At 39.7% G+C, this 27,057-nt stretch overlaps 1 protein-coding gene and 1 pseudogene across 1 annotated transcript in view; both read left to right on the plus strand.

Annotated features, from left to right (window-relative positions):
• The first annotated feature begins 3,534 nt into the window (after positions 1-3,534).
• FAM13C (family with sequence similarity 13 member C) overlaps positions 3,535-27,057 on the plus strand; it is a 343,454-nt gene continuing 319,931 nt past the window's right edge. The window contains exon 1 of the mRNA XM_077125262.1: positions 3,535-3,680. The gene's annotated coding sequence lies outside the window, so the exon portion shown is untranslated. The remainder of the gene's footprint in view (positions 3,681-27,057) is intronic.
• LOC143653102 (melanoma antigen preferentially expressed in tumors pseudogene) lies at positions 15,458-20,285 on the plus strand (annotated as a pseudogene).

Here is a 27,057-nt window from a genome sequence, read left to right on the forward strand (position 1 = left end):
TGCTAATCGCAAAAATCATTGGGATTTTCTTCAAAGCTGAGAGAGTACAATGAATTGTTTAAGGTAGAAGAAAACATAAAGACAGTGGTTCTCATCCTTGCCTTTACATTAGAATCACTGAAGAAAAGTAAATGAAATCCTAATGCCCTGGCCATAATCTACAGTAGATTAGCATCTCTGGGCAGTAGAGACCCAGGTGCAAGATTTTTTAGATGTTTCCCAGGAAATTTCCACGGATTGCTAGGGTTGAGAATCACTGACTGCTCTAGTTTGCTAACTGCCAGAATGCAATATACCAGAAATGGAATGGCTTTTAAAAAGGGGAATTTAATGAGTTGCTAGTTTACAATTCTAAGGCCGAGATAATGTCCCAGTTAAGACAAGTCTATAGAAATGTCCAATCAAAGGCATCCATCCAGGGAAAGATAACCTGGTTCAAGAAGGCCGATGAAGTTCAGGGTCTCTCTCTCTCTCAAGTGAGAAGGCACATGATGAACACACAGTCAGGGCTTCTCTCTCAGCTGGAAGGGCACGTGGCGAACACAGCATCATCTGCTAGCTTTCTCTCCTGGCTTCCAGTTTCATGAAGCTCCCCAGGAGGCATTTTCCTTCTTCATCTCCAAAGGTCACTGGCTCGTGGATGGACTCTCTGCTTTGTGGTGCTGTAGCATTCTCTGCTCTCTCCGAATCTCCTTCATTCTCCAAAATGTTTCCTCTTTTATAGGACTCCAGAAACTTCTCAAGACCCACCCAAATGGGTTGAGACATGTCGTCACCTATTCCAGCTTAACAACCATTCTTGATTAAAATCACATCTCCAGGGAGATGGTCTGATTACAGTTTCAAACATACAGTATTAAATAGGGATTATTCTGCCTTTACAAAATGGGATTTTGATTAAAACATGGCTTTTCTAGGGGACATACATCCTTTCAAACCAGCACACTGACCTAAACGAAAATTGCAGGACATGGAGCAACGTGTAAGTACAGAAAAGGGCCAGACTGACGTAAGCTAAAAATGAACTAGAAATCAGAACACCAGTGTTTTAGTTCCTTCAGGTCTCCTGGTTATCCATGCAACTTAGTACAAGTCACACGACTCACTTGTCTCAAGTTCTTCTTCTGTAAATGGCATAAGGATCAAAGGTCATGAAATGTGCTACTCGTTTGAAAACATCCTGTGCGTCACATAGTTTATTATTATGGTCATTTTTAGAACCATATCATTTCAGGGATTGAGTTTTGTTGTGTTTATGGAGTTTAAACAGCATCCCATTCCCTTTTTCTGGGTTTAGCTTTTCCCAGGTTTCCTTGACTTCATGCTGCTATAATGGAAACAAAATTTTCTAGATAAGCGATGAAGATGGTGGGTAAGAATATGCATATTTTAAAACAAATTTTTGGACTTCCGGTTCTGGACTAGATGGAGTAGATGTATTTCTCCTTGCCCCTCACATAGCTAAAATCCTGGGCTTAATATATAAAACAAACAAGGTATCTCTGAGAGATGGAGAGATGAAGGTAGAAGGTTACAGACTCTGGGATACGAGAAATGTCATGTCAGTGGTTTCCAGGGTTTTCTTTCTGGTATCTGAAGAAGCACACAACCCAGGAATGCCAATCAGGGCAGACAAAGTCAAAGAAAAGCCTGCTCCCTCTTGTCAAAAGGCTGGGAAAGGTGTAGTATGGCAAGACAGAAAAATCTGATGGCACAGGTCCTGCTCCAGCACCCCATTCTGTCAGCAAAGTCTGAGTTTTTGGAGTAACTTCATGCCGAGTTGCAGTTAGAAGAGGCCAACTGGGGAGCATGGACTTCACCTCCACCCTGTAGTGGCAAGGTGCCCCTTCCCCACCCTATGTACCCCCCTCCCCATTCAGTGGAGACCACCTGGAGCCTGAACGTCCTCCCTGGTCTGGTGGTAGTGAGGTGCTCCTCACCTCCTGACTGTGATGGTATCAGAGGAAGTCAAGGGGGAGCCTGGACTTAACCCCCTCCCAGTGGTAAAGAGGTTGCATGCTCTCTTTCTCCAATTGGTCCAGAGGCCAGCTAACACCAAAAATTTAAACGAGATATAGGGTATCATAATCATACCCACATATACTGAATACAATTTAAAAAATCACTTGGCATACCAAGAACAAGGGAAATTTCAACTTGAATAAAAAAGGAAAATCAATAGACGTCAACATCAAGATGATGCAGATGCTGTAATTATCTGATAAAGATTTTAAAGCAGTTATCTGAAGATGCTTCCATGAGCATTTATGAACATGCTAGATACAAATGCAAACAAATTGCTCAGGTGGGTTTTATGTGCACCCACATTTGAAGATTACCAGTACAGGTAGATCAGGCTTCATTCAAGAGATGAAACAGCCGGCCAAATAGATCTTTTTTTCCCTTAAATTCTAAACCTTTCCATGAGGGCCTAAAGCTGCTTGGTGTTAAATATCTTCAGAATGCTTTTAACTTGTTTCTTGGTAACCTCGTGCAGAATGAATAGTAGGACATACAGCATTTAGGCTCATAGTTCTTTACAGCTAAAGGTTTGAGGTACCATATCCCTTTGTAGACCCAGAACCAAGTTACAGTGGTCTCTGACTGGCTTGTATCTGACTTAAGCTACATTTCTTAATAGGGGCCAGTCTTCCTTTTTCTTCTCTTTGATAATAATTGTGACTCCCATAAGTATCTGCTTATGACTTCACCCCAGTGCCAGTTAAGAGGAGTTTGGTGGGTGATTCAGTGGCAGTTATTTCCATTGCAGCTGGGGGGAAATGGGGAAAGAATGAGGGAGACTGGGCACCCCTCTTCCCCCTTCTTTTGGTACCACTTCTAGTGGGAACTCCAAAATCCAGTGATGCTCCTTAGCAGCTTCTCAAGCCTTATGTGTATCTAAATCCTCCACCATCCCACCCAGGTTCCATTCAGCTGCTCCTTTTAGAGGTCACCAAACTCGTACAATAAAATCCCAAGACAGCTTAAGGCTGGGTTTCCTTTTGAGACAGACCAGTGTTATTAACTCATCTAAGTATAAATTCCATTACTAAAATACATCTGCCGTCAGATGTACTTTCTCCATAGGATTTCTAGGAAAAGAAAAAAGGAAGTGAGCGCTCCTTTATTTTCCCACCATTGACAGCATTAAAACTGGGGGGAGAAGGGGGGAATACAGCCACACCTCATAATCTCCCCCTTTCCCATTAGAGCCAAAGTTGCTGTTTTGCTATTTCTTCAGAACCCCACAGTACCCGGGAATAAAGATTCCTTCCTGCTCACTTGACTGACCTTCTAAGTGAAAAGGGGGAAATCACAGACAAACACTAACACTTGCTGACATAACCAGGTCACGTAGCTACCCAGGCACCTCATATGATTAACCTTTTAAATTTCCTGCCTTGATCAGATACATGTGGCCCGGCAGGGGAGGGGCCGTTACTTCCTATCAAGTGTTCCGTTTCAGGCTGTAAAATTCTGCTCAAGTGAAAGTAGAACCGGTTTGGGTCTAAGGCTTGTCGAGGCCCATGGTGATTCCTAAGGCCGCTGTTTCAGTTTTCCAAAATTCTCTGGTACAGTCAACTGCTCTTCAAAGGACCTGGGGCAGTCTTCCAGAGAGGAAACTGGGAGTCAGAGCAGCCCCAGCGGGACGACAATGTTCCTCTACCAAGCTCGGCTCGGTAAGTTCAGTACAACCACCTGGTGGCTGGCCTTGCTTATTCATGTGAATGGAATTTTTCGCGAATGTCTGCTTTACCTACTGACAGGAGTAGGTAGGGGTTAGGAGAGAAAAGAGGGGTAAGTAGTGGACTTGACACTTTTCGGTCTATTTTGCCTGGTTTCTCTGTTTACTGATGAAGGGATGAGTGAGCCTGACAACACCCTCCCTTCTTTCAAATCCGAAGTCTCCAGGCCTTGCTGCACCAGCGGCAGCAGTGATTGCACATTCCCAACTCACTGTCTTCTGGAATACCACCTGCTGGATCTTCCAAAAATCAAGAGAATGGAACAGGTTTGTGGTCAGACTTCACAGTTCCAGCCACAGCTTCAAAGGTGACGTAGTAATGAGTTAGGGACTGTCAGGATCCAGGACTTCATAGGAAATGAAATAACCACTGAGAGCAGTGGGGTGTTGTTGGTGAGTGAGATCACACAGGGGATGAGAGCATGCATGATGAGCTGCAGGAATAAAACAGAACTAACTCTCAGGCAGGTATAGATTGCTTCAGAGAAAAGCAAAGGCCTCGGTGGTAGAGGGTTTTGAGGTGTATTCTAGACAGGTCACCATGGATGCCAAAGGACATGTCTTCTTGTTTTGTAGGGTGCAGCAGGGATTCTTGGGATTCTTTAGAAACAGTGGCTGAACTCTCTGGGGTCCCCACAACCCCCTCCTCCCCCCACTGACCAGTGGGGATGCAGCACCACAGCCATCCAGTCCATTCCAACCCCGGCTCAGGAGATACTTTTCGGTCATTTGCAAATATAAATTCTAAATAAAAAGCCAATGTACTCAGGTTGGGTTTCTTGGCTGATATGAAAATCTGTGGCAAAGCCATAGATTTATAGCCCATGACAATAAAAGCTGCAAGTAGTGAGAGGTCCAACCCTCTCTTCTAGGTCAGGACCACATTACATGTTTATAAATAAATTGTTTTTATGGTCGCCCATTCTTGGACTCAAAACCATCACTATAAAACAATTCTTTTCTTTTATACTTCACCTTTGTCTTCTACAAGATTGGTCTCTTGTCTATAGAGAGGATACAGAACAAATGATTATTCCTCTTTGCCTAAATGGTATTCCGTATCAACCTTCTTAAAACACTGCTGAGATTATGCTTCTCTAGTATTAACAACCCCCATCTTTCCTTTGTCCCTATTTTAATTCTCTCTGATGCTGTCATTTGATTTATTTCAATGTCAAGAAGCCAGACTAAACTGAAATGAGGTAAGATGAGTAATGTTTAGGAAAGTAAAATACATTGGAGGCTTTTACTTTCTGTATTTTAATTTGTGAGAAGCACGCTGACTAAATTTTTAGTAGAATCACATGAAAGCTTACTAATTTCTACACAGTCAGTCTGAGTTAATGGTATATTCTGAACTCATCTTTAGCTTTAAAAAAAAAAAACTACAGCTTTACAACTGGCGTACAATGAACTGCCCATATTTAATGTGTACAATTTTGAGAAGTGCTATAAATGTTTACACTTGTAAAACTATCGCAAAGTCTAGATAATAAACATAAGAATTGCCTCCAAAATTTTCCTCTCACACCTTGGTAATTCCTGCCTTCTGACCTATCCCTGCTCTCCCTTCACCCCCAGGCAACCACAGATCTGCTTTCTGTCACTATAGATTAGTTTGTATTTTTCTAGAGTTTTACGTAATGGAATTGTACAGTATGTACTGTTTTACCTTCTGGCTTCTTTCACTCAAAGGAATAATATGAGATTCATCACCCATGCTGTAGGATGTATCAGTAGTTCATTCTATTTTGTTGCTGAGTAATATTCCAGCATCAGGCTATTCCACATCCTGTTTATCCATTCATCTATTGATGGACAATTGCGTTGTTTCCAATTTTATACTATTACAAATAAAGTTGCTATGAGCATACCGGTACAAGTCATTGCATGTGCATATGCTTTCATTTCTCTTGGGTAAATGCTTAGAAATAGAATAGTTGAGCATATGGTAGGTATATATTTATCTTTTAAAAAATATACCTGCCAAACTTTTTAAAAATGGTGGGATTATTTTATAGTCCTACCAGCAGTGTATGGAAGTTCCAGTTTCTTCACATATTTGATAACACTTGGTTTGTGTTTTTAGTTTTAGCCATTCCAGTGGGAGTGTAATGGTATCTTATTGTGGTTTTAATTTGTATTTCCCTAATGACTAATCATGTCACACGTCTTTTATGTGTTTGTCATCCATCTATCTTCATAAGGGATGTTGGCCAGTAATTTTCTTTTCTTGTGTTACTTTAGAACTTCCAGCACAATGTTGAATAATAGTGGTGACAGTTGGCATCTTTGCTCTGTTCTAGATCTTAGAGGGAAAGCTTTCAGTCTTTCATCATTGAATATAATGCTAGCTGTTGAGGAAATTTCCTTTTATTCCTATTTTTTGAGGTGTTTTTATCAAGAGAGGATGCTGGATTTTGTCAGATGCCTTTCCTGCATTAGTTGAGATAGTCATGTGGTTTCTCCCCTACATTTTGTTAATGTCATGTTTTACATTAATTTTCTTGTGTTGAACCACCCTTGCATACCTGGGGTGAGTGGGTTTCCCTTGATCATTGTTTATAACTTGTGCCGTTGGATTTGATATGGAACTTTTTTTTTTTAAGGATTTCTGCATCTATATTCATAAGAGAAACTGGTCTGAAATTTTCTTTTCTTATAAAGTCTTTATCTGGCTTTGGTATTAGGGTGATGCTGAGCTCTTAGAATTAGTTAGGCAGTGCTCTCTTTGCAGTTTTTTTTTTTTTTTTGAAGAGTTTGAGCAGAGTTGGTGTTAATTCTTGGAATATTTGGTAAAATTCATCAGTGAATCCATGTAGTCCTTAGCTTCTCTTTTTGGGAGGTTTTTGATTACTGATTCAGTGTCCTTCCTGGTTATTGGTCTGTTGAAATCTATTCTTGAATCAGGAAGATGGTCTGTGTGTTTCTAGAAATTTGTCTATTTCTTCTAAGTTATCTAATCTGATAAACAGTTGTTCACAGTATCCTCTTATCCTTTTTATTTCTTTGGGGTCAGTAGTAATGGCCTCTCTCCTCTCATATCTGATTTTACTTCCTTGCATCCTCTCTCTCTTTTCCTTTGTCAATCTAAAGTAAAAGGTTTGACTTTCTTCTTTTTAAGGATAAATATTTTGGGTGTTTTAAAAAATTTTTAGTCTCTATTTCCTGTACCTTTACTTCCTGCCTTCTGCTCACTTTGAGTACGCTTTGCTCTTCTTTTTTCTAGTTCTCCAGTTGTGCAGTTAGGTCTCTGATTTGAGATCTTTCTTCTTTTTAATGTAAGTGTTTAGAGCTTTTATACTGCCTTTGTTTCATCCCATATGTTTTGGCATGTAGTATTCATTTTCATTTAATTTCCACATATTGGTGATTTTTCCAGTTCTTTCTGCAACATTATTTCTAGCTTCATTCCACTGGAATAAAAGAATATACACAGTATGATTTCAATATTTTAAAATTTACTGACATTTGTTTTATGACTTACTGTGTGGTCTGTCCTGGAGAATGACCAACATGCACTAGAGAAGAATGTGTATTCTGCTGCTGGGTGAAGAGTTCTGTATGTCTGGTTGCTTTATAGTGTCCTTCAGATCTTTTCATTTCCTTATTGATCTTCTGTCTAGATGCTTTATCTGTCATTGAAAGCAACATATTGATGTCTTCTACTATTAATGTAGCACCATGTATTCCTTCCTTCAAATTTGTCAATATTTGTTTCATATATTTTGGGGCTCTTCATTTACATGCATATGTGTTTATAATTATGCTTCTTGTTCAGTTGACCCCTTTATCAGTGAGTAGTGACTTTCTTTGCTCATGACATCGTGTCTGTCTTAAAGTCTATTTTATCTGGTATTAGGATGGCTACCCCAGCTCTCTTTTATTTATGATTTGCATGGTAAAAGTTTTTCCATCCTCAGGTTTTCAACCTACTTGTTTCTTTGAATTTAAGGTGAGTCTCTTGTAAATAGTGTATAGTTGAGTAATATATATTTATTTTTTTAATCTGCCAATCTCTGCCTTTTTACCAGAGCATTTAATCCATTTACAATGAAAGTAACTACTGATGATGCAGGACTTGTTTTTGCCATTTTGCTTTCTGGTTTTTTTTTTTGTTCCTCAGTTCTTCCAGTAACTTTTATTTCACATGTTTTTATTTTTTAGTATATTACTTTGAATACCTTCTTATTTCTTTCTGTATATATTTTTCAGATATTTTCTTTATAGTTAACATGAGGCTTAAATGTAACATCCTAAATCTACAATAATCACTTTTTAAATGATAACTTTAATAGCAGATAGAAACATTGTTCCAGTACCCCTCCATCCCCCTATAGCTTATTTGCACTTACTATAAATTATATCTCTGTACATTATGTCCAGAAACCTAGATTTATCATTATTTTATATGCATTTGCATTTTAGCACCTATTTGGAAGTAAAAAATGGCATTACATACCAAAATACACCATAAAATAGTACTGGCGTTTATAATTACCCATATGGTTACCTTTAGCAGAGGTCCTTATTTCTTCATGCTGCTTTGATCTACTATCTAGTGTCCTTTCCTTTCAGTCTGACAAATTTCCTTTAACAGTGATTGTGGGGCAGGTCTAGTGATATAGCTCCCTTAGCTGTTGATGATCTAGGAACATGTTAATTCCCCCATCATATTTGAAAGAAAGTCTTTCCAGATACAAAATTCTTGGTTGGTAACTTTTATTTCAGTCCTTTTTGTCTCAGCACCTTCTTGCGTCGGTGGTGTCTGTTGAGAAATTGACACTTAAATCTTATGGGGTGCAGTATCCCTCATACATAGCACACCACTTTTCTCTTGCAACTTTGAGAATTCTCTCCTTGCCCTTGGCATTTGACAGTTTGAATACTGTGTGTTTGGGTGTTGTTCTTTTCGAGTTTATCTTGTTTGTTTTTTGTTGGCCTTCTTGAATGTGTATATTCATGCCTTCCATTGAATTTGTGATGCTTTCTGCCATTATTTCTTTGAATGTTCTTTTTTTGCTCTTTTCTCTCTTTCTTCTCTTTCTCGGAGTCCCATGCTGTGTATATTGTTGTGTTTGATGGTGTTCCAAAGGTCTCTTACCCTCAGTTCCCTTTTTTCATTTTTTCCCCTTTTGCTCCTTGCTTGAGTCATTCCAATTTTCTTGTTTTTGAGGTCACTGAGTCTTTCTTTTGCCAGCTGTAATCTGATGTTGAAACCATCTAAGGAATTTTTTATTTCAGTTATTGTGGAATTTAATGCAAGTGTTTCTGTTTGGTTCCCTTTAAATTTTCTATTTCTTTATTGAGATAGATTGTTTATTCATCATTTTCCTGATAGCCTTTAGATTTTATCCTTTATCTCCTTGAGCATGGTGAGCTTATTTTAAAAAATCTTTGTCTGGTTTATCAGAAATCTGGTACTCTTCATTGATGGGCCATCATTTTTGTTTTTCTGTGTTGTAACCTTTTTTGTACAGTGTGTGTTTTAATATTTTAAGGTGTTAACTAAGGGATTTAGTCTCTTCCTTAATTTTGCATTCAACTAGTGACACGACAGGGATTTCTTTGAGTGCCAGGAGCTGGAAAAAACAAATGAATGCAAGAAACACATTTCTTTGCAAATTGGCTGTGCTTTAGCTGGTGCTCTCTTTCAGAGTTTAGCCTCCTTTCAAGATCAGCCAAGGGTAAAAGCATCTTCCCCATCTTTTTTGAACCTGTGTCTTTTCCTGTATTTGTGCTTGCATGTGGCTTTGGAGAGTGCAGGCTTACTCCATACTGTGTTGGGGTTGGGTTTGGAGAGGAGCTAGCAAGGGTGCTATGAATTTCTATTGATAAAGCTATGTTTTCTTGATTTGGCACTTAACTAGTTATGGTAACACTTTATTTTCTGGAGTTTGAGGACAATGGCTTTGATCATTTTTACTGGTTGTTCAGAGATTCTGTTGGGGAATGGCTCCATCTTGTTTAACCAGAAGCAAGTTGCTGAATTTATTGGCATAATGTTGGTCACGATATTCCAATAATACTCTCTCTCTCTTTTTTTTTTTTTTTGGCTCACAAAAGCACTTTTTATTTGAGGCAAGGAGAAGTCTGACTAAAAGGAATATAATTCCAAGCAGTCAAAATCCAACTGTTAGTGATACTATTTTGACATAGATTTTTTTTCCTCCTTAGTAAGAAAGGTATATTCAACTTGGATTTCCTAGTCAGGCAAAAAAAAAAAAAAAAAAAAAAAAAGAGCAAAGAAAACTGGAAGAGACTTGTAATCACCAGCTCTTCCATGGCTGCCAAGTGTCCACAAAATCACTTTCACTGGGGATTACACTGCCTGCCTCATCCAATGGGAAAAACTCCTTTTTTTCAGTCTGAAAGCCTGTAGGCCAATGAATAGGGTAGAGGTCCAGGTAGCCCAGCCTGAGGTCACTAAGTGTCTTCTGGCAGGCTCCTTTCACCAGGCTTCTCTCATGGTATGTGCACCAAAGTTTGCTGACAATGGAGAGGTCCTCATGCTTCACCACTGCTTCTTGAGCATCTCCTGGATAGCCACCCCCACTTCATTTCATGCTGGTACACATGTGGCAGTCCATGTGGCAGTACCTAACCTAAATGATTACCTTCACAGCTTCTGCCACTTTGCCTGGGGGGGCGGTCTTGGCACCATTGCAGAGCATGATGTGATTAGCCATGACTGCTAGACTTCGTAGACCCTGACCCACAGCTATCCCATTATTGCACTTTTAGTATTTGTATGATCTGAAGTGATATCATCTCTCTTATTCCTGAAATTGGTAGTTTATGTCTTCCTTCCTTTTTTCCTGATCACTTGGCTAGACATTTCTCAGTTTCTTTAATTTTCTCAGAGAATAAGCTTTGGTTTCATTAAGTTTCTCTATTGTGAATGTTTTCTATTTCATTGGTTTCTGCTTTGATCTGTATTATTTACTTTCTTCTGTTTGAATTTAAGCTTGATTTGCTCTTCATTTACTGTTTATTTAAGGTATAAGCTAAGGTAGTTGATTTTAGACCTTTGTTTTTTTTTGCTTATAGGCATTTAGTGCTATAAATTATTCTCTAAATACCATTTTATCAGAACTACACAAATTTTGATTTGTTGTTTTTTCATTTTCATTTTGTTAAAGATAATTTGTTATTTCCCTTGTGAGTTATTCTTATACCAGTGGGTTATTTAAAAGTATGGGTTATAGTATCCAGATATTCACAGTTTTAAGTAATTTGATGATGTGCCTTTTCATAGTTGTCTTTATGATATTTATTTATTTATTTTGGATGGGCTTTATTGAGTGTCTTGGATCTGTATGTTTTGATTTTTCATCAAATTTGGATAAATTTCAGCCATTATTTCTTCAGTTTTTACCGTGTTCTCTCTCCTCCTTTGGAGACTGTAACTGCAGATATATCAGTTGGTATATAAAGCTCTTCCATATCTTACTTATCCTTTTTTATTTCAATCTTTTTTTTCTATGTTTCATTTTGGAAAATTTATATTGCAGTATCAGAGTTTCCATTCTGTGCATTGCTCTCCTCTCTTGTACTGTGACTTGCAAGCTCTTCCTGCTTTGATTTCCTCAGTCCCTGTTACATCCTCTCGACTCCTGGACACTGCCAGGCTCTGCTTGGGTCACCTCCTTTTTTCTGAGGCCTCATACTCTTTTCTAGGCAGTTTGCTGGGACAATTGTATGGTTGCCTCGTTTGTTTCTTTCAAGGGTCACTGTCATTTGATGCCTGATATCAAATATCTTTAAGATATTTGTTGTATCTTCTCTTTTGTCCAGTTTTTTTGTTTTGGATGGGAGGGTAAACCTTGTCTGAAAGAATAGATCACCAAAATGCTGATCCATTTTTAAAAGTTAAATGCAAACATATTAAATTTTTCATATACTTCAAAAATCTGTATTTATTGGAGGAGAGGATTTATTATTATATAAATTGTTCGGCGGCAGGGAGTAGGGGCCACTTAATCATGATGAAAATGAAATCAAAACCAAACAAACCAAAGAGAAATAATTGCTGGATCATGTTGCTCAATCAGGTAAAGACAAACCCCAGTTTCTCCCTGTCTGATTCCTAGTTCCAGGACCCGCCCACAAGCTGGAGAACATCACCTACTGATCTGGTGGATTTGCTTTTTGAACATTTCAGAGAGTCCAAACACATGCCAATGACATTAATAATGTGGGTGGGACAATGAGAAATGATAAAGGGGTTTGTCTCTAATACAGACTTTTCTAGTGTATGGTCCATGAAATCCCAGTATTTCACATGATGTTAATAAGTATTCACTAAAAATAAGTTTGGGAAACTTATGATATCATCCTCAATAGGAATTCGGAATGTACTTGAACTCTGAGAATTTTTTTAGTTAGTTAAATTATTTTTTAAATAATTTTTCCTTTTTTTTTTTGCCTGAAAAGCTATAAATTTTTTAAAAATTTGTAAATAAGATACCTAACTATCCTATTCAGAACCAAATTATGGAATTTAAATTTGTGTACATCTACAAAGTCATTGAACAGATACTACTTTTGGTCTAAGTCCTCAATGAAAAAATTATAACGTAAAGCGAGAAGCATGTATTGTTTGCAAACTGATCAAGATCTCAAAAATACTACATGTAAAAAAAAAGAATACAAGATTCCAAGTTTTCCAGGGATGATGGATGCGTTACCCACCATTATGCTGAGGGAAACCTGGGTACAAACTAAGCATTCAATAAATACTTGTTTGTTCATTCATTCAACAAATATTTATTCAATACCTACCATGTATTAGAGCATATACTAAGCATCAAACATGTGAAGTCAAATAAAAATTGGTCCCTGGAGTCAAGGACCTCATGATCCATGGAAATGGCTAGTGAATAAATAATTACTGCTAGTTAATCCAGAAGGAACTTTTCAGTCATTCATTCAGTCATTCAGGATACTAATTCATCACCAACCACAGGCCAAGCAGTGCTGTTAGATCTGGGGGATACAGGGATATGTCCCTGCCCTAAGGAAAAAATAATTAGGTGGAGGAATTGATTTAGAAAGTGATTGTACACTTGAATAATCAGAAGTGCAGAGTGCTTGGGGACAGAAAGGAGAGTAATCTAAGTGAGGTCATCAAAGACTCCTTCGCTCAGGAAACAGAGACCTGACCCATAAGGAGAGATCAGCAACAGGAAGGCAGGTGGGTCCCATGTGTGGGTGTGTGCTCATGCACAGAGACCTCACAGGCAAATCTGAACGCAGGGAGGACTATGGCTGTACATGCACCAAAGGATGTCAGTGTGGCTGGAGCAAGAAGCAAATGACAAGTAGCAAAAAATGACCTGGAGAGAGAGAAGGGACTAGATCACAGTGGTCTTACAGGCCATGTTAGGATTTTGGTTTTTATCTTAAGGGCAGGAGGTAGGAAGCGAGTGACAAGAGCAGATTGGCCTGTTAAAATGATCCCTCTGTAATTGTCTTATGGTTACATGAGAGAATGGCTTTGTTCTTAGGAAACATACACTGAAGTGTTGAGAGGTAATGAGGCATGTCATATGCAATTTACCTTTAACTAATTCTGGAAAAAAGTACAGGTGTACGGTTGTGTGTGTGCATGGGAGGGGTGTGAGGAAGGACAGGGAGGCAGAGAACATGCATGCAAGTCTCTGGGGAGACTTGGGGGGACACAACTGCAAGTCTCCATTTCTCTTTACATGAGAACAACTGATGCTAGCAGTTTTTCATGACTAGGTGTGTCTCCCCAGCCCTCCCTCGTATTGCTTTCTCAGCACTTGTATCTTGCTCCCCATTAACATCACCCATTTCAGCTGCCACAGACAATATGTGGGTTTTCTCCTGGGTGTTCTGACAGCTGAGAAATTTGTCAGCCCATGCAACGAGAGCTATTTCCTTGCAATGATCATTCTTCAGTAGCCTTGATATTTCTGGAGTGGTCTATGAGAGACAACACAGTGTGAGAAATAATGACCATCTGTGATGAGTAGCAGACCAGAGTCTTATTTAGTGAGTTACACAGCACTCCAGTCTGTGCATTTTTAGCCACGGAGAGTGCACATTCCTTATTTTTACATAGCCCTTCTATTCTCATCCCAATCTGCGAGCAACTTAAGAAAAATGAAGTTAAAACATTACTTTAACACCATAAATCTTGTGTCTGTCATGTCAGTTTTTGAATTTTGAACTGATGTGCAGTGGTCAGGACTCATTTGCTAGTGACAGAAATGTAAATGAATTTAAGCAAAATGGAAAATATTTTTTGGCTAGCAAAATCGGGAAATCCAGGGATAGATCTTGCTTTAGACATGGCAAATCACCATTCTTTTTTTTTTCTTTTCTTTAATAGGTTCCATGTCATTCATTTCTTCTTTTCACCTTTGAAACTCTAATCTTTTTTCCACCACATGGTAAGGGATCCCAGAGAAATAACCGCATCCTCCCTGATGGCTGTGAGTTGTGGGTCCACCATGGAGCTCTGCCCACACGATATGAATTGGAACTGGGGGAAGAGTTATTCCCCAGAGAGACCCAAAGCAGCTCCCCCAATAGAAGCATGTCTACTCCTTGATGCAATTTAATAGCTGATGGAAAGAGAGAGTCAAATTAATTACATGGCTTAAAAATGGAAAGTTGATTTTGCTGTCTAATTCTCTGAAAGAAAGGAAAGGCGCATCACATCTTCAGTAACCATCACATCTTCAGTAACCGTCTACGAAGGCAGTGGAGCTCATGGAGCTGGCCTTCGGAACAGCGACGATGCCCCCTCCAGGGACCCCAGAGCGTTGCGCTTGATTTTCATCCCTTCCAATGGAATTTCTATAGTGGACTGTAAGAGCAGCTAATTATTCTCCCTTTTTTCCCTTAAACGTATTATATTTTATCTAACTCTATATAGCCAATGTATTATTTTTAATATATAATTAATAAAAATCATTAATGAGCTATTTTACATCTTTTTGTGCATATTAAATCTTCATAACACAGTGTATATGTTACACTCACAGCACATCTTAATTTGGACCAGCCACAGTATTTCAAGAGCTCAAGGGCCAAATGTGGCTCCTGGCTGCCATGGTAAATAGTGCTGCTATAGGTTGCAAAAATCCCAGCAGACATTTTTGCAGTATTTAACAGCTCATCTTAAGATTAGTAGAGATATAAAGGGTCCAGAATATTCAAAGCAACCTGAAAAAAGAAAAGGAAAGTTTGGAGGATTCACACCACCTGACTTCAAGCCTTCTATAAAGCTCCAGGAATAGAGACAGGGGTATTGGAATAAGGACAGATATGGAGATTAATGGATAAGAAGCAAACCCACGGGTAAGCCAGGACCTCCATGGAGGATAGGGCCGTCTTCCCTACCCTCAGTCCTGCTCCCGGGGTGCCAGCCCCAACATGTGGCATGGGGGGGGGGATACTTTTTCTTTAAAGATCTCAAATATGACTTTTTTGAAAAATTTTTTGAAATGACAATTATCTAGCCAGTTGAATCTTCCTTTCATGGCATTTTAAATATATAGTCTGTGCCCAGAAATTCCAGTTCTTATGGTTTTGTGATTTTATTAATTAGGCTTTCATCTCCGTCTTCCAAGTGCTATGTAATGCTGTTTGGCTTTTACAGTTTCCCAATGAAAATTCTGAAAATGAAAAAATAATGGCCCCCATTTTAGGGGTGACCTGCAGCTGGGTGATCTGAGAACATAGCACATTCTGCTTCCAATGCCATGGCTTTGGGTCCTTGAGTGATGATCAGAAATCACTTCCCAAAGATTCCTCTGGGAGCCGATTCAGCAGGATGAGGAAGCCCAAGTCCCCACCCCAGCTCCTGGAGCTGGCGGGTCAGAGCCTGCTGAGGGACGAGGCCTTGGCCATCGCGGCTCTGGACGAGCTGCCCACAGAGCTCTTCCCACCATTATTTCTGGCAGCCTTTGCCGGGAGACACAGCCAGATGCTGAAGGCAATGGTGCAGGCCTGGCCCTTCCCTTGCCTCCCGCTGGGGGCCTTGATGAAGACATGGAAGACTCACCAGGAGACTTTAAAAGCTGCACTCGATGGACTCGATGGCCTGCTCACCCACAAGGTTCACCCCAGGAGATGGAAATTGAAGGTGCTGTATTTACAGGAGAATGTGCATCATGACTTCTGGGCCTTATGGTCCGGAGGAAGGGCCAGAGCTCAGTTGCTCTCACTGACAGAGACAGAGGCAGCCCAGCCCATCCCTAAGAGGCAAAAAGTGGACCATCCAAGGATGGGAGCAAAGCAACCCTTGGTCCCCCTGGAGGTGCTCATAGATCTTTGCTTCAAGCAAAACACCCTGGATGAATTTCTTATCTACCTCATGGAGTGGGCCAAGCAGAGGAAAGGTTCCCTCCACCTCTGCTGTAAGAAGCTGAAGGCTTTTGCAATGCCAGTAAAAAGCTTGAAGAAGCTCCTGAAAATGGTGCAGCTACACTGCATCCAGGAAGTGGACGTGAGCTGCACCTGGAAGCAGCCCATCCAAGGAAGCTTTGCCCCACACCTGGGCCAGATGGTCAATCTGCACAGACTCCTCTTTGCCCATGTCTGTGTGTCTTCCTGCAGTTTGCCAGCCGAGGAGGAGCGTCATGTCGCCCAGTTCACTGCTCAGATGCTCAGATTGCACCTCCTCCAGGAGCTCTATTTGAACTCTGTCTACTTCCTCAAAGGCTGCTTGGACCACGTGCTCAGGTGCCTGATGACCCCCCTGGAAAAGCTTTCCATAACCTACTGCCAATTTCAGGAATCCGACTTGATGCACCTGTCCCTCTGTGTGAACATCAGTCACCTAAAGCAACTGGTCCTGAGTGGTGTCATCCTGTTCGATATAAACCCTGAGCCCCTCAAAGTTCTGCTGGAGAAAGTCTCAGCCACCCTCCAAAACCTGGATTTAGATGAGTGTGGGCTCACAGATGCCCATTTCAATATCCTCTTGCCTGCCCTCGGCTGCTGCTCCCAGCTCAAGTCCTTCAGCTTCTGTGGAAACCCCATCTCCATGCCTGTCCTGGAAAACCTGCTGCAGAATGCTGTTGGGTTGAGACACCTATACCTCGGCTTGTATCCTGCCCCTCTGGAGACCTACCAGGACCTTCATGGTGCTCTCCACCTGGGAAGGCTTGCTGAGCTGCATGCCAGGCTGAAGGCGATGCTACAGGACTTGGGGCAGACCCGCACACTCTGGCTCGGTGGCCACCTCTGCTCTCAGTGTGGCCACAGGACATTCTATATCCCAGAACCCCTACATTGCCCCTGCCACAGGCAAGCTTAGTGGATGAGCACATATCAGAGACCTTCTACTCAGCATTGGAGAGTGAAACATCAGTTGTATCTTCAAGGAACAAAGAGGTCACAGTTTCAGACAACTGTTCAGTGTGGATGGACAATCGCCCAGTGGTCCAGCAGAGCAGCAGAACTGAAGGGGTCAAAATGTGTCCTATAGAATCAGAAATACAAATTTGAATCTATAGAGGGGGATGTGTACTCGGGAGATACATCTGAGATTTACCCCTTCTTGGATGGTTTGAAGAACCAGTCAGAAACTAAAGATTGTCAGAAATAAAAGGAACCTCCATGTAAAAAAAAAAAAAGCAAAAAAAAAAAAAGCAAACCCACACATTTGCTGTCAATTGATTTTTGGAAAGGTGTCAAGATAATTCAATGGGAGAAAGGATAGTTTTCTTTCTTTCTTTTTTTTTTTTGTAACAAGTAGGGCTAGAATAATTGAATATCATTGTACAAAAACAAAACAAAAAATCTTCGACGTCCTCCTCAAACCACACAAAAATTAACTCAAATTATATCCCAGATCTAAATGTGAAATCTTCTAACATTATAAAAATTCTAAAAGAAAACATAGAAGAAAATCTTTGTAAGCATGATTTAGGCAGAGATTTCTTAAAACACCAAATGTACAATTCTTAAAATAAAAAAAGATTGATAAACTTGATGTCATCAAAATTAAACTTTTACTCTTAAAAAAATTAAGAAAATGAAGAGACAACCACAAACTGGGTGAAAATATTTCTAAATTATAGATCTGATAAAGGACTTGGATTTAGAATATATCAACTACTCTTTCAACCCAATAATGAAAGGACAAGCAACCCAATTTAAAATTGTGGGAAAAAATTTGAACAGGCACTTCACCAAAAAAGATATATGAATGACAAACACAGGCAAAAATCCTTAACATCTGTAGTCATTAGGGAAATTCAAATCAAAACCTGAGATACCAGGTGTCATTCAATAGAATGGTTATAATAAAAAAAGCCTAACAATACTAAGTGTTGACAAGGATGAGGAGAAACTGGAGCCCTCATATGTTTGGTAGGAATGTAAAATGATCCAACACTTTGGGAATATTTTGGCAGTTTCTTAAATCATTCAACATATACGTTAACACATGAAACAGGAATTCTACTCCCAGACATCTATCCAAGAGAAGTGAAAACTTATGTCCATATACAGATTTGGATGAGAATCATAGTAGTAGTATTCATGATAGCCCCAAAGTGGGAACAACCCAAATGTCCAACAACTGCAAAGAGGATAAACAAAATGTGGTCTATTCATATGATGGAATATTATTCAGCACTAAAAAGGGATGAAGTTCTGTTACATGTTCCAACTTGGATGAACCTCAGAAATGTCATACTAAGTGAGAAAAACCAAATACAAAAAGACTACGTATTGCATGATTCCATTTGTGGTATGAAATTTGTAGAGACTGAAGACAGATGAATAGTTAAGTGCGGCTAGGAGGAAGTGAGGCTTGATTGCAGTGGACAGAAAGGTAACTTTTGGGGGTGATGGAAATATTTTAAAATGGTAGTAATGGTTGCACAATTTTATAAAGTTACTAAAACCCATCAAATGGTACACTTAGGTGAATTTTGTGGTATGTAAGTTAGAGGTCATAAAACCTATTAAAACAATAAAATGAATTGGTAGATGTGGATAAAGCAAATGTAATGAAAAGTTGGAAATTGTAGAATCTCAGTGATGGGTACATAGATATCAACTACACAATTTTTAAACTCTGTGCACTTCCAAGTTTTCAAAATACAATGTTGGACAAAACATTGCCAAATCTAATGCAATAGCAGTCACCTGCCTAAACAAATGTCATGATATACGAAGAATTAACTCTGTTAATACTGTGCCAAATAGTTCACTTTGACCTTTAACTTATAATCCCCAAATTAAAAATTCCTTTACAATTTTAACACAGTTTTGAACTAAGATTAACTGATTATACAGTGTGAATTTCAGGATAAGGTCATATAAAGTCACTGGGTCCCAATTTCCACACAGGTCTCTGTGGAACCTACTGACTACCTGCTCCCTCTTCACACACTCCCTCTGGCTTTTTCTCGACCTCCTTGTCCAGACCTTCTCAGTATTCTATTGGATGTTCTTCTCCTCATCGGCAGGTCTTTTAACATTGGTATCCCACAGGGCACAGCCTCTCCTCACTCCCCAGTACCTCTCTGAGCAATGACATTCATACCTGATCCTCAGTCACCAGCAACACAGGCATAAGAGCTTCCCTCTCATGTTTCTCAGGAACTGGGAAGTGAGTTTGTCCATGCAAGGTGGAAAGGGAGGGCAAATGTTGATGTCAAGTTAGGAAAGTACCCTAAGTCTCTGGGTTGTCCAGAGAGGACTTTCATAGAGGCAACGATGGGATCAGAGCAGAAGGCATGTGTAATCCAACTTCCTAGCCTTCCACCCTCTTTCCCTGCACCATATTGCAGCAGAAGCTGATGGGAGAGCCCTCACTTCAGCTAGAAAGGGCTGTGGAGTCGCCTCTAACTGCTTCCCCCCACTCTTGTTACAACCCCACGTAACCTCCTGGCCTTAGTCCCATCTGGCTTTATTTTGCCCTTTCAGGTGGTTTCAGATCTTTATTTCAAGAAGCACTTAACCACATGCATGTCTGAAAGTATTCATCAGTATTTTCCCAAGAGAGACCCTACCAAAGGTATTGAGCAAATCTTTTCTACCATTTTCTATCGTTTGTATTCATGACAGAAACTCAAAGCCATCTCCCCAACACAGACCCTTAAAACACATTCAGCTGTTAACCACATGTGGTGATACCACCCACCCTCAACTGCCGAGGAGTCCAATTCTTCTTTATGTTTTTCACACAAGAATGTAGTAAATGTGATATACAATTCTATTCCCACCTCCCAAGTGGGGGTAGGGTGCGTGGGGATCAGGAAACAGGGGAAATCTAGGATGTAGGCTAGAGGTGCTAGGATTTTCTCAGAGAAGTAATGGAAGCTGAGTATGTATAAGGGTTTTAGCTGCTGTTACCAGCAAGCAGTTCCTGACATTGGAAGAAGCACAAATCCACAACCACGGCATTTCTTAAGATATCCCAAAGGCGCTGTCTTCAAAGATCTAAGGGCTGCAGAGACGGGAGAACTGAAAGTGTTAACATCAACCTGTTGGCCTGGAATGGAGACCACCTTGGTGGATGAAACTTCTGGACCTGTGTGGCCTCTGTGTGTCTGTCTACAAGAGATAGCTCCGGGGTTGCAGGAGCTCAGATAAGGCAACTCCAGTAGCAATTTGGTTGTGGGTTTACACTTCAGCAGTTCTGTAACCTGTTTACCCACTCTATGCTCCAACTTTATCCAATGGGTATTTTCTCCTTTTATAAGGACTCATAGCTGCAATCAAGTGGTCAATGTCACAGGGAGGATGTGCTGGCAGTGCTGAGTACTGACAGCCTTTAGCATGGAGACTAAACTGGCCACATGCTTGTTGAGGGCACCGTGGGACTCCTTTATAGGTCAAGCAGTTAAAGGGTACTTTTCAGCATCAAAGGAAGCCCTTGAATATTTATCAGGGAAATATCATCCAATGTCATGATGTCCTTTGGGAAACACAAACCTTGTCAGCTGAACCCAGATGAGCCCGATGAGGGTACAGGGTGTGAGTGTGGGAACTCGGGTGGTGGGTCAACATAGATCCAACCTCTGCAGCTTCCGAAGTACAGTTTATCTATCACGATAGCCATCACAATGTTGTTACAACTCAGAGGACGCTGTTATAATTGGAGGATTATACCTAGTTTTTCGTAAAGAAGTTTGGAACAATGAACATTTTTAACAGTATCGTTAACAGTATGAAACACGTAGATCCACCTGCAAAATATCCTGAAATACTCAGAACGCTTTTATAGGGAGCCAATTACTGAATACTTCTGTGAATGCAGGGCAACATGAGAATGTCTTTTTTTTTTTTGTATGTGTGTGAGTGAGAAAGGGAAGGCAGGAAAATGGAAGCAATTGTGGGAGAGAGTCGCCATTCTGAGTGTATTGCAAGGAAAGAGAATTAAAGCATAAGCACATGAAAAGATGCTCAACATATTTAGCTCCTAGGGAAATGCAAATCAAAACCGCAGTGAGATACTGCTCCCCATCCGCTAGGATGGCCGTTATTAAAAAACAGATAATAACAAATGTTGATGAGGATGTGGAGAAATAGGAATCCTTCTATTGTGGGTGGGGATGTAAAACAATGGCAGTTCCTCAAAAAGTTAAACAAAACTACCGTGTGATTCAGTAATACCACTTCTAGGTATATACATACAAGATTTGAAAGCAGGGACTCAGGTATTTGTACACCAATGTTCATAGCAGCAGTATTTACAATAGCCAAAAGGTAGAGAAACAACTGAGTGTCCATCAGTGGATGAACAGGTGAAGTGTGACAAGAACAGTACAATGGAATATTAGCCATAAAAGCATGAAGTTCTGACATGTGCAACAATGTTGATGAACTTTAAAGAATCATGCTGACTGAAATAAGCCAGACATGAAAGGACAAATATTGTATGATCTCATTGATGTGAAATAGCTAGAAAATGCAAATTAATAGAAATTAGATTACAGGGTGGTGGGTGTGCGGGAGGGGGCATGGGGAATTTTTTCTTAATAGATACAGAATGTGGATTTGGGATGATGGAAAAGTTTTTGTAATGGATGATAGCAAAACACTGTAAATGTAACTAATGACACAGAATTGTATATTTGAAAGTGGTTAAAAATGGGAAAGTATATGTTGTATATATGTTACCATAATAAAAATTGAAATAAAAGAATTAAAGCAGAGAAAACAGCCAAGAACCATCAATGTGTCAACAAAGGCTGAGTGGGAGATTCAAACCAGATCATCAGAGAGTTCCTGGTCACTATCTCTTTTACTCTCAAGCTAAAAACAAGGTCTGACAGAGCCAGCTCTGCTCAGATCTGGAGAAGTGGAAAATCTGGAAAACAAGCTACTGAATTTGCTTTACTATCTTTTATCTAAATGTGTTAACTCCTGTCCATTACCCCGGATGGTGTCTCTAGTTGTGAAAGTTCAGGTTAGGAAATCTGGCATTACAAAACCTCCATGGGTCTTGATAAGTTTTTCTCAAACAACCAGCATCAGCTTTTGGAATACCCCTATGCTCATGTAGATGAGATATTCATAAGTATTATCAGCAAGACCTACTTTTAAAAGGTTGGTCTTTGGGATCTTGATAAAACTTTGTCAAGTGACAAATGAGACCGCAAAATGGAGCTGGGTTGTGACAAGGGTTGCGTGGTGCGATGCAGTGGGAGCCAGCTGGGAAGCAGGGATTCCTGAGTTGAGCTCATTAGGCCTTCTCTTGCAATGGTGCATTTTGGATAAGTCCTATGAACCTCCTGTTGTGACAATTTTACTACCTCAGGCTGGGGTGGAAATCTCAAAATTCTCTTCTGGTTCTAACAGTCTACGATTCCTTGTTCTCTGCCTCTTTTGTAGATTGGGGAATAATGGACCTAAAGGTAAAAAACATGTTTCTATTGCCTTCAGACCATTATTTGGACCTGCTCTCTAAACTCTCTTCACCCTCCCTGAACTAGTCTTCCTTTCCTAAGTTTTTATTCCATGTACTATTTTCATTCTGACAGGAAAAGTTTTGATTATATAAGCAAATCCTTTTGAATGGATTAGCTGATTAGGGTGTTACCTTCTAAAATGAGAGGGGAAAAAAGAGCATAGATATAAAAATTCTGGAACTGTCAGGCAATTGTGTGTGTGTGTGTGTGTGCTTGTGTGTGTGTGCTGTGCTTGTAAGAGAGAGCATCTGTTACTGTTATCAGTCAGGTCCAACCCGCCAAGTTGCTGTCTATTTGCCTGTACACAAATTTACATCAGGCTCAGGCAGTTCAATCAAGTGTGCAGAATTTGAATAGCAGATGCCCTGAGTGGGGAAGTCACCCTAAGAAGGAGACAGAGTTGGGGTAAACACTGTGTGTGGCTGCTACACCAGGGTGAGTTCCACAATAAATTCAAAACACTTCCAATCCTTATCTCATTTTATGCATGCAACAGTATTGTGAGGTAGGCTTGGTAGAGATTATTCCCATTTTATGCATAAGAAAAGAGAAGTTCAGAGAGAATGCAGTTTGTAGAGATAGGTAAAGTCAACATCTGATTTGTATTTTTGGTATCTTTTCTTAGTTTTAGAAGATTAGAGACCAGAAATTAGATTCCATTCCAGCCACTATTCCCCCACCCTTCACTTACACCAAGCACCCTGTTTTACAGATGTGCAGAGACCCAGAGAAGTCACCACGAGTTGTCCACCATAGAATTTATCTATTATATTTATCTGAAATAAAGTTAGAAATTGCAGATTTTAGTCAATGTAAACCTTAGGAAAATAGTTGGAGTGTACAGTTATAACAATACAGGCTGAATTATAAAGCTATTTTCCCTTTCCTTATCCCAGTATCTCTTCCCTTTCCAAAGAAATAACTTGAGGTCACAGAATGGAAATTTGAGGCTATGTTATGGGATTTTCCTGAATCTCTCAAGAGTTTTTAGCTGTTCTGTGCTCCTGAGTCTTAGTTTAACTAAGCAAGACTTGGTTCATTCCAACTGGGCTCCTATCACAATCTCAAACGTTATGTGAGGTTGGTGCTAATTTAATGCCCCATGTTTCTTCAAAGAGCAGGAGCTTTTAAAACCAGTCCAAGCCTCACCAGAGCCGATCACCCAGTGGACACAGAAGAGACATTCCTGAGAAGGGATCCTGTCAAGGAAGCCAAGGGTTTTCACTTGACCTCTATCGTCACTGACAATTCATTTTGGAACTCCTTCTCTTTTACTCTATTAAAGGCATGAAGTACTCACAATTTCACAACAAATATACTCCAAAAGCAGATTTAAAACCATGGAGGAAGATTTGGACTTACAGGTTTCCCTTAGAGATTTGGGTTAGGAATGGCCACAAAACTAGTTTTCTTAGTATCTTGTAGTTCCAAGGTGAACATCTCCGGTCTCGGCTCTCTCTCAGACTCTCCTTGCCCAGGCTACATGGAGGCACATACAAGTAGGCTTTGCTGCCAGTGAATACATGGTTGCTAGGTGGAATACAACACATGAACGATGGTCAGAACCGCCACAAACCAGTGTTCACAGAAAATGTGGATTAGCTGAGCAAAATTAAGAGTTTCAATTGAGTGCATTAAAATAAATTTCATCTGATTTTTAAAAACAGGCTATATGCAAGAAGCTGGAGATCACTGAAGGAAAGTTCCACTGACGGAAAATGGTCAAGAACATTCTGAAATTTGGCATATAATAAAGAAATGAAGGAGAAGAAAATGGAGCCCTAGAATGAAGAAAAGGCATTCAGGAGTCAGGAGTCCGGCTGTGATTCTGCTGGAATCCTGCTCCCTTTGCTAACTTCCCAAGTTAAATGTCTTTGATGATTGAATTACAGTTTTGGACTAGGTGATCTCTAAAGTCTCTTTCAATTCAACAGTGTTGTGAAATTCATGACAGGAAAGCCATTTCTCCATTCTCTCTTTGGCCTGAATGCACTTCTGAGATCATAAGCAGAACCTAATTAGCTGGTGTTGAGAAGGTTATACACAGTGTACTCTAATCATCCTGAACATCTTGTTCCATTCTTTTAATCTCCTCTCTTATTTTTTCCCAAGGAATTTTGAGACTCATAGCTGATACACTTCATAAACTAGATATTCAGAGAAGTGATACATTTTTAAAAATTGGAATCACTTTTTAATATTTTTGCAAAAAATGTATTCTAGAAGCTTAAAAACCAATCTGACATACTTTTCTTTGCATAATAACTTAAATGCAGCAAGTCTTGTTTATTGGCGCTAGGAAGAAAAGGTAGACAAGAGCTATATTTATGTGCTTATCTTGCCTTTAAATTAATCTCCCCCAACATTTTTCCTGAGCCCTTTGGTTGCCATAGAAACTGGCATGGCCTCCAACCGAGATTCCTCTGAGACTTAATTGCATTCTGAGTTTCATAAACTCTCTATTAACCTTTGCTTGACAGATATGTGTATGATACAATATGAGCTAGATTAATAGTTTACCGTGATGTATGCATTCAGATTTCATGTGCTTAGTTCTCTCTTTCAGCCAATTAAACATACTTATGAATAATTGTGTAGTGTTACTGCTGACGCATTTCTTCCTTTTTAGAAAATGCCAGATTTAATATAGCAGTCTAAGAGATAGGGTTATTTCTAAGGGATAATGCAGAGTGAAAGCTGAAAATGTCTATGCACTCAAATATATTGGAAATACTGTATCTATATATCTCTTGATAAAATATACATGTTTGCTATGTGTCAGGTACTATACTAAGAATTTTACATGCCTTATCTTATTTAATCCTCATAAGAACTCTATGTAGCAAGCATGGTTATTTCCCTCTGTTTGTTTCCTTGGCTGCTCAAGTAAATACCATGCAATGGGTTAACTTAAACAATGGGAATTCACTAGCTCACAGTTCTGAGACTAAAAGAAAGTTCAAATCAAGGCATCTTCAAGACGATGCTTTCTTTCCAAAGACTGGCATCCTGAGGCTGGCTGCTGGTGATCCATGGTCCTTGGCTCATCTGCCATGTAGAAATACACATGGCAGCCTCTCCTAGTCTCTCAGTTCTCTTCCTGGTTCCATTGAATTTGTTTCCTGCTTCCTGTTGCTTTCTATCTGAATTTCATTCTGTATATAAAGGACTCTAGAAATAGGATTAATAGCCATCCTCATTGAATTAGGCTACACTTTAACTGAAGTAACCTCATCAAAGGGTCCTTCTTCCAATAGTTTCACACCCACAGGAATGGACTGAATTTAAGAATGTGTTTTTCTGGGGTTCTTAGCTCCAAACCACCACACCCCCCATTTTACAGTTGAGATAACTGGGATTTAAGGAGCACGAAGCTTCTACAGTTAGTGGCAGAACTGAGATTATGATCCAAGCCTATATGACTCCAGAGTTTATAAACCTTCCATCTGTATCCATTTTGGTTGATCCTCAGGCAATGCCTTGGGGACCCCTGGGGATGGTGGGTAGGGTTCCAGAGAAAGTCTTATTTTCTAGGTGAATTATTCATTCACTAATATATCAGATATTGGGCTAGGGATAGGGGAAATGGATGCATAAGACACAGACCTTGCTCTCAACGAAAGTCTGGGGAATGGAGGAATGTAAGACAGGGAAAAGGACATGGAAATAGAGTTACGACTTGCTAAGACTTACAAGAGAGGTGTCACCAGCATAAAGCCTCAGTGAAGTACACAGTTGCCTTCAAAGAAACAATAGTCTGAAAATAGAATGATTGCAAAACAAATTCAAACTCTATGGAAAGTTCTTTAAGAATGCCAGTGCCAATCTCATTTATAAAGCCTAGCAGAGCATCTGCTTCTTCCCCTTCTCACGCCTCCCCCCAAAATCTTCTCCTGTTTCGCTGCAGGCTCCCCCAAACTCTCAAAAACTTGGTGTATGCAGGCTTTCTTGTTGCTTTCCACTCCCCTCTAGGGCTCATCTCTTTCTTTTTTTTTTTTTTTTTTTTTTTAATTTTTTTATTAATCAAAAAAAAGAAAAGAAATTAACACAACATTTAGAAATCATTCCATTCTACAAATGCACTCAGTAATTCTTAGTATCATCACATAGATGTATGATCATCATTTCTTAGTACATTTGCATCGATTTAGGAAAAAAACTAGCAAAACAGCAGAAAAAGATATAGAATGTTAATATAGAGAAGAGAATTAAAATAATAATACTAATAAAATATATATATATAAAAAGGAAAAAGAAAAAAACAAAAACAAAAGATACAAACACACAAACAAACAAACAAAAAACCATATTTCAGGTGCAGCTTCATTCAGTGTTCCAACCTAGTTACATTACACTTAGGTATTATTGTGCTGTCCATTTTTGAGTTTTTGTATCTAGTCC

Source organism: Tamandua tetradactyla, chromosome 13 (assembly GCF_023851605.1).
Source record: "Tamandua tetradactyla isolate mTamTet1 chromosome 13, mTamTet1.pri, whole genome shotgun sequence".
Taxonomy (NCBI): Eukaryota; Metazoa; Chordata; class Mammalia; order Pilosa; family Myrmecophagidae; genus Tamandua; species Tamandua tetradactyla.